This window comes from Taudactylus pleione, unplaced genomic scaffold (assembly GCF_031769625.1).
Source record: "Taudactylus pleione unplaced genomic scaffold, aTauple2 ptg000095l, whole genome shotgun sequence".
Lineage (NCBI taxonomy): Eukaryota > Metazoa > Chordata > Amphibia > Anura > Myobatrachidae > Taudactylus > Taudactylus pleione.
This window is the reverse complement of record NW_028284497.1, coordinates 1,408,624-1,418,025: the sequence shown is the minus strand read 5'-3', so window position 1 is coordinate 1,418,025 and position 9,402 is coordinate 1,408,624.

Genomic DNA, 9,402 nt, shown 5'->3' with positions numbered 1-9,402 from the left:
TTGCGAGTTAATCCTCACAGCAAGCTCTATCACAAGTCCTTCTCCACTGATGCGCAATGTGGCTGTGACGGATGTGCCGACTATTGATATTCGCTCAATTGCTTTAAAATCGGCATAGCGTTCAACTCTGAATCAGGCCCACAGTTCTTGCCAGTGACTTCAATGCCATTGTAGCTCTGTATTCATTTGCTAACCTACAATTAAGTCATGCCAGCAGAGTATCACATATGATGCGGCTGCATTGTAAAATATATGATTAGGTAATCAAATATCAACATTGTCTTAGGTATCACATATCTGCTATTGAACTAAGGGCCTGATTCACTACGGATCGATATTGTGATCGCAGCTGCGATTACGCACGCAGATCTGCTGTGAAAATATGCTAATGTTTGCAATCGCAAAGCCAGCATGAAGACCCCCACTAGCGCTATTTCACATCCGTAAGACCTCGCAGTATTACAGCAGGTCTAACCTTACTCAGAAATTGCAACTGTCGTCGCACACAGTGAGTACTCAAGCTGTGTATGCCACGCAGTGGTTAATTTATGCACGCCCAGGAAACAGCGTTCAAATGGACAGGCACACCTGCGTTTCTCCAACCACTCCCCTGTCACCAGCCCCAAACACTGATATCTTGTCCCTCGATCTGCGATGGCTTTCTATCTGCGTAAGCATTCTCAGTGCTGTCGTAATGCTAACTCACGCATACGCATGCGAAGTATACATCATCAGCCGATCTGCGTATGCTGTTGCAATTGCAATCCGTAATGAATCAGGCCCTAAGTGCCTTCTGATATTTTATTGTAGATAAATTGGTAAAGTACTATCTCCAGTCTCTAGTTAACTAGGTCTCCAAAACAAACAGCTGCTGTCTGCATAACCTGGACAGTCCACACTGTCCTGCTTGGAAAATGCAAGAACTTATCGCATTGCATGTAACAATTTGTGCTGAAATTTTGTTTTTCAAAAACATCTTACCGCATATCTGTACTAATGTCTGTTTGCCTTTATACCCTTGGAAGTTCTGTCTAAATTACCATTGCTCTTTAGCCTTGCCTGACATTTTCTCACTTCTAACACTGTCTATTTTAGAATTTAATTTTCAAACCTGTAAATTCACCATAGCCATTCCGCTCAATAATTAACTACTGTCGTTTTGTACATATTTACCAACACTGTACTTTCACCTGTATTGTAGCAAATCCACTGCACTGTCTCTATCTTACGTACAGCCTACTTTACTACTTCCAATTTTCCTCCCCCTATTTTCCTCATGCACACCGTAACCACCTTTTCCTCAACTGCCCCTCCCTCAGTGTCTACATAATCCTTTACTGCACCCCTGTTCCCACCTATATCCTTAACCCCATGTCTCCTCCTCCCTCTTACTCCCTTTGTCTGTCTCCTACCCCTCTGCTTCCCTCACCCACCTCTCCTGTTCTTCCTTTTTCATTCTCTTCTCCCCCAGCATGGTCCTACTACTCCACCACTAAGCCCTGCTTTCTCCCTCCTCTCCATGTCGCCCCTCCTCACCTCCATCTGCATCACACTAAACTCCCTTCCTGCAGTTTCCCTTCCTAGCTTAGGTGCCCACACCTTCACTACACTCTCTTCATCTCTGCCCCCCCCAAATAAACTTCACCCTTGTGCTAAAGCAACCCTGATAATCTAATTCACATCTCTCCCTCCTGTGCCCTCTGGAATGCCAGATCTGTCTGTAACAAACTGGTCCCCATTCATGACCTTTTCACCTCCAACTCTCTGAATCTTTTAGCCATCAACGAAACCTGGATTTCCCCCTCTGACACCACTTCTCTTGCAGCCCCGGGATCGCCATGGTGTTGGGGTCCTTTTATCCTCCGTTTACTCTTACAAACTCATATGTCCCTTTCATTCTCTACTGTCAAGGTTTATGCTATTCATCTCTCCCAACCTGTTCACTTCCGAGTAGCTGTCATTTATTATCCCCCTGTCTATTCCTCCAAATACCTTGACAACCTTGCTTCCTGGCTCCCCCACGTCCTCTCTTCAGACCTTCCTGCCCTTAGCTTAGGTGATTTCAATACTCCTATCGATATCCCCACAGAATCTTCTGGCACTACATTCCTAACCCTCACATCACTTGGTCTCTCTCATTGGACCTCCTCACCCTCCCATGTGAGTGGACATTAACCTGATCTGGTCTTCACTCACCTTTGTGATATTTCTGATCACATCTATTCCCCCTCTCTGACCATCACCTTCTCTCTTTTAACTTACCCCTCACCTCTTATCCACCTCTGCCTCCCAAGGCATTACTAAGCATAACCTTGAGGCTATTGACACTGTGGACCTCATTCAGAGTCGGTCGAAGCGGCCGCACGGTCATACGCCACCGATGTTCGCTATACTGCGCATGCGTAAAGCCGATACGATCAGAAATTTCTCTCTCCTTGAACACAGCCAGGTCGGTAGTTTGAGTGACAGATGGAGGCGTTTGTGGGTGGTAACAGGGGAAGGTGCTTGAAAACGGGGGAGTGGAGATCCGAACGCAGGCGTGCCTCATTATGTGAACGGCGTTTTATGGGAGTGCATACGGATTATGGGAGTGCATAATTCACAAAGTAGCGTCATGGCACATGTGACATGGGAGGTTTTTACACTGACATGATCGTAGAGCTTAAGAGAGGGTATGGTCAACCTTAAGCTCTACGACCAGTCCGATGGTTCCCGATGGTCTCAATTAATCCTTATATGCCCGGAGATGACGTGTAATGCGTACGAGAAGGGGGCGTATTTTTTTGTCTTCCAACCGCTTCCTCCCCTTGGTCGGTCAGCTACCGATCCGAACTTAGGGACGCAACTTGCGAGGGAATCATTTGCATATCCGGCCCCTTTTCCCATACGACCGTGCAGCCGCTTCGACCGACTCTGAATGAGGTCCTGTATCCTTATCCTCCCGGCTCGACTCACTTCTCTCCCCATTATCTCTCTCTGCTGCCCTGAACAAGCCGTTTCCCTTTACATTGTATCCCTTAATCTGCTCTTGACTCTGTCGCTCCTCTCTGTCATGCTTGACCTCTCAGCTGCTTTTGATAGCGTGGACCACACTCTCATCAATATCATCTCTATACTGATGACACTCAGATCTACCTCTCCTCTCTTGACCCCCTCCTCTCCTCACTCATATCTCCAATTGTATCTCTGCTATTTCTTCCTGGATTTTAAGTGCTTTCTTAAACTAAACATATCTAACACTGAGCTGATCATCTTCCCACCCTCCCACATAACCTCACCTCTGATAATTTCATTATCTGTTAACAGCACCACCATCTCATCTAGCCCCCTAATGTGCTGTCTTAAAGTGGGTACACCCCTGATAGATATATCTGCAGATAGAGTGATCTGCAGATATATCTGCAGATGATGGTCCTTCATACACTGAACGGCCATCATCTGCTTGTGCCCCCGGTTCCCGGTGGCTGGTGGGCGGGTTCGTGGGCATGTCCCGCCCCCCCTCCCTGCGGCTGTGTGTGTACGGGCGGTCTGCAGTTGCAGTTGCTCTGAAGCAACTAGGACCCTCACCTACTCACTGGTCATCTACAGATTGGACTACTGTAACCACCTCCTATCTGGCCTCCCTCACTTCCACCAATCTCCACTATTCTGTCCTCAATGCTGCTGGTCGCCTCATCTTCCTTTCCAAACATACTACATCTGCCTCTCCTTCAAGCTCTACACTTGCTCTCCTTCAGAACCCAGGGCCCAATTCAGACCCGCTCGCTAGATGCGTTTGCTCGCTGCCAAAGTATGCAAATCCCGCGATCGCACAGCAAGACATTAGCACACCCACTATGTCTTGGCGTGCGATCGCAGTATGTATTTAGATGCCCACCAGCCTGTCACAAGATGCCAACTTTCCCTTAGTAACACACATCGGACCCATACGCAGCACTTGTGGCTGACCATACCCTACCGCAAGCACTGCGAATGCTGCTGTGTGTAAAACAGCCATCTGACGTGTCTGATGACACTGCGTCTTAATTATGCACACCCATTAAATGGCGTTCAGATTCACAGACGCACCTGCGTTCGCACAACCACCCCCCCGTTCCCATCGACCATCCCCTGTCACCACCCACAAACGGCTCGTCCTGTCACTGATTCTAGTGAGGCGTCTATGTACAAGGGGTGATCGCTTCACGATCACGCCCACTGCGACTTATACGCATGCGCAGATTGCAGACATCGGCAGGCTACGAGCGAACGCATCCTAGTGAGCGGGTCTGAATCGGGCACCCAATTCAAGCTTCTCACACTCACATCAGGGGCGTATCTACCCATTGGCCAGGATGGCACTCGCCAGGGGCGCCGACCAAAGGGGGGGCGCCGCCCGGCAGTGCCACCAGTAGCCAAGGGGAGGATAAGTCCCCCGGCCCCACAGGTATAGGGCAGACCGCAGTGAGAGCGGTCTGCCCTACACAGTTTACAATCAGACAGCCGCCAGCGGCGGCTGTGTGTTTGTAATAGCAGCCAGCTAATGAGAGTCTGCCTGACTCTCATTAGCTGCTGCGTCGTCCGCGGAGGGAGCCGGCTGGAGCTCACTCATAAGCTCCGTGTTCCAGCTCCCACCGCAGCATGTAATGGGAGAGACGTCATACGTCATGACGTCTCTCCCATGCAGGAGAAGAGCGGGCCGGGGCTCAGACAGCGGCAGTCGTGTCAGGAGCGGGGACCAGGTAAGTTGAATTTTTTTTGTTCTTTGTGTGTGTGTGAGCCTGGAACGGGGGGTGGCACTGAAATAGGGGGTGTCCGCTACTGGGGGCACTTTATGGGGGGGTGCCCACTACTGTATTGGGGTGGCCACTACTGGGGGCAATTTATGGGGGTGACCACTTCACTGTATAGGGGTGGCCACTACTGGTGGCAATTTAGGGGGGGGTGGCCACTACTGGGGGCACTGTATAGGGGGGTCTACAACTGGGGGCACTGTATAGGGGATTACTACTGGGGGCACTGTATAGGGGGGGCTACTACTAGGGGCAATGTATAGGGTGGGACTACTACTGGAGGCACTGTATAGGGGGGACTACTACTGGGTACTATTACTGGGGGCATTGTATAGGGGGGACTACTACTGGGGGCAATGCAGCATAGGGGGGATTACTACTGGTGGCACTGTATAGGGGGGCTACTACTGGGGGCACTGTATAGGGAGGACTACTACACAGTGCAGCATAGGGGAGATTATTACTGGGGGCACTGCATAAGGGGGGTAGGGGGGCGCCTGTACCTTACATTGCCAGGGGCGCTTGGATCCCTAGATACACCCCTGACTCACATACAAAGCCCTCTCCCATTTACATCTCTGACCTATTCTCCCTTCCGACCAACCTAATTCACTCCACAAATGCATGCCGCCTCTCTTGCCAACTGATTACTTCCTCCCAATCCTGCCTCCAAGATTTTGCCAGTTCTACCTATAAAATTCTCTCCCTCTATCAGATTCACCACCTCTCTACAAAACTTCACATAGACTCTCAAGACCCACTTCTTCATCAAAGCCATCCAGGTCTCATACTAACCCACTGATCTATGCTCTTCCCTCACTGTCTACACGTTCTGTGTCACTCCTGTCTGTATGCCGCTCCCCTTTAGAATGTAAGCTCTCACAAGCAGTGCCCTCATGTGCTACTCTCTTGCCTTACTTATACTATCAATTACTCCCTACAATGGCACCTAATCCTTGGCTGCTGCTGCCCTGCTTCTTATATGAGTGTTATGAACGCGAATGTAGCAATGTTTATAAACCATGTCTTTGTCCTGCATTATTTGTTTTGAACTGTAAGTCATTGTTTTCTTGTTTTGCTAATTTGTAAGGCACCGCGGAACCCTTGTGGCGCCATAAATATAAAGTATAATGATGTATAAAAACCACTTGTATATATTTTGCCTTTACTAGACCTAATGCAGTCCTCATTGAATTTTAGACACTTGCTGGCCAATTTTCGGGTCCCCTATCATATGTGCAGTGCATTAATGAGCAGGGGCAAAGCGAGGGAGAAGACCCATGGAGCTCACATTCCAGGCGCCTAAAGCATGTTGGGGGTGCCAGCCCAGCCACACATTAGTAAAGCCCCTCCATTCCCGTGATGGGATGCAACCATTGGCAGGTGGGCTTTCCTTACCGCAATCACATCCCATGTGACCGCTGGCCTATTAATGCTCCTGGCCACCTCCCTACTGTGTATGAAATTAGATCTTTTCCTCCTCAGGCTGTAATGTAAGCAGTCTGTGATCACCTACCTCGCTTCTAGTTTCTGTGCCCCAGATTGCATTGTAATAGTCATTCTGGAGTTGGATTTTATTTATTTATTTATTTATTTATTAACAATTTCTTATATAGCGCAGCAAATTCTGTTGTGCTTTACAATTTGAATCAACATTAAAATTTTACTGGGTTGTAAAAGACAGACATACATACATAAAAGACACACGTAAAAGACATACATAAAGGTAAGAGGGCCGTGCTCGCAAGCTTACAATCTACAGGAGTTCCCAGCAGTGTGAAATTGCTTAGCGGGGAACTGGATCACCAAAGAAGGGGCGTTTTAAGAGAGATAGGGGCACCCTTCTCTCTCGGGGGGTCCCACGGTGCAGTAGATTCTGGCCTAGTGCCAGAATCTACTGCACATGCCCGGGTCTCTGGTAAAATGAGTGAGGGACATGGTGGGTGGCAAATAGGGGATCTGTAGTCAATGAGGGGGAGGTGTCGGTTTCACCTAGGGAGCTATGGTCACTGGGGTGGGGGTGGAGGAATTATACTACTGGGAAGTACAGGAATATGGCACATCGGTGGGGAGATCACATCTGATTGTATCAACATTACAGGGATTCTGGACTGGGTCCTGGGGATTCTGCCCCTTTTGGATTCTGGACTGGGTCCTCCTGACGACAGTCGCAAGTCTCTGGGGTTGGGGCGCAGTGACAGGTCCACACTCATTTCAGGGCCCTGCAACAAGCCAAACTCATACTTCACAGAAAGCCTGTGCAAGTTCAGTCAGACAATGCCACGACGTGGCTTACTTCAACCATCGAGGTAGAACTCGAAGTCAGGCGGCAAAGACAGAGGTGTAATGCATTCTGACATGGGCAGAAGGTCATCTCCTAGCCATATTGGCAGTGTTCATTCCAGGAGTTCTCAATTGGGAAGCGGACTTCCTCAGCCATCACGACATGCTTCCTGGGGAATGGTCACTTCACCAAGAAGTGTTTCTGCTCCTAGTGGACAAGTGGGGCCTTCCGGACATGGTCCTCTTGGCTTCCCAACACAATCACAAACTGCAATGTGAAATGGGTCCAGGACAAGAGCCGCCAAGGCTCTCTTGGTAGACGCTCTGTCAGTCAAGTGGACCTTCCAGTTTGTGTACCTGTTTCCTCCAATCCCCCTTCTTCCTCGAGTACTTCAAAAGTTCAAACAAGAAGGAGGCCCTGTCCTGCTGGTGGCTCCAGCGTGGCCCAGACGTCACTGGTACTCAGATCTTCAGAGTCTCTCCATCGACACTGGGTTGCTGTTGCCTCAGCGTCCAGACCTGTTGTCTCAAGGTCTTTGCCTTTACCCGGACCGGGGTCATCTGTCTTTGATGGTGTGGCTCTTGGGACATCCTTCCTAGGGTCTGAGGGTTTTTCTCGCTCTATGGTTAACACCATACTCGGAGCTTGTAAACCAGCCTTTTGCCAGGATTTACCACAAAGTGTTGCACACCTACTTTCAATAGTGTCATCCCAGAGGTTACGTTCCCCAGGTATTTCGGATATCCAGAGTTTTGGCTTTCCTGCAGGCGGGTTTGGTTCTTGGTCTCTGCTTTGCCTCGCTGAAGGTGCATGTATCTGCTTTGTCAGTGTGGTTCCAGCGAAGGATTGCTCCTTTTCCTGATATCCGCATTTCCTCCAGGGTGTCATTTGTATTCAGCCTCCCTTTGTCCCTCCTGGGGCCCCTTGGGATTTGGCCGTTGTCCTTAGGGCCCTCCATTTGAACCCCTGGACTCAGGGGATGTCAAATGGCTTACAGCTAAGACTTCTCCTTCTGGCTATAGCTTCCGCCAGGAGAGTGTCAGACTTGGGGGCTCTCTTGTCGTTCCCCATTTCTAGTTTCTCACCAGGAGAGGGCGGTGCTTCGGACTCGTCCTGGGTTCCTTCCTAAGTTGGTTTCTAGTTTCCGCATTAATGAGGAAATTATTGTACTGGCCTTTATTTCTCCAGACCTCTAGGCAGGTGAGGCCTCATTGGATGTGGTACGTGCCCTCAGGATTTATGTGGATCGTACTAGTTCCCTTCGGAAATCGGACTCCTTGTTTGTCCTCTACGGATTCCACAAGCAGGGATGGCCAGCCGATAAACGGACATTGGCTAGATGGATTCGTATGATGATCTCTGAAGCTTACACACATAAAGGCCTTTCTGTTCCGCCTTCTGTTACTGCTCATTCTACTTGGCCTGTGGGTCCCTCGTAGGCAGCTTGCCGTGGTGCCTCGGCTGTTCAGCTTTGTACAGCGGCTACGTGGTCTTCTGTCCAGACCTTTCTGAGTTATTATTCATTTGATACCTTTGCTTCTCGGGATGCTTCCTTTGGGCGCCGGAATCTCCTTTATGCACAGGAGTGTCCCCACCTTTAAATGGAACTGCTTTGGGACATCCCCAAGATCTCTCTGTGGAGCCTATGGACCCTGAAGTAGAAAATGAGAGATATGGTAAGAACTTACCTTTGTTATCTCTCTTTCTTTGAAGTCCATAGGGTCCACAGGGCACCCACCCTGACTCACCTGTGCTTCAGATTGGCTTCGCTCTGGTCACCGGTTCTCAAACTCGGTCCTCAGGACCCCAAACAGTGCATGTTTTCCAGTTCTCCTCACAGAATCACAAGTGAAATAATTAGTTCAACCTGTGGATCTTTTAAAATGTGTCAGCCAGTAATGAATACACCTGTGCACCTGCCTGGTAATCTGGAAAATGTGAACTGTGTGGGGCCCTGAGGACAGAGTTTGAGAACCTCTGCTCTAATCCTTTAGTCATTCCACCTCACCTCTCCTGCTTTATCCATCCACCTCACCTCTCCTGCTTTAGTCATTTCACCTCACATCCCCTCCTTTAGTCATTCCACCTCAGCAGCCATAGTTACACCCCCCTTGACATACACCAGCAGCAGTTACACTGCTCCCTACCAACAGCCCAAAACCAGCAGCAAGTACACTTGCATCTTACCAAATCCTGCAGCAGTTACACCCACACCAAAACCTAACACCACAGTGAGGGAGTCGGCACTACCCGCATCTCCGGCACCCACCACCACTCCATTGAGAACCAAAGGCCGGGGAGGGTAGGGCCACGTGACCACGTCCCTTCTCCGAGACCACGCCCCTA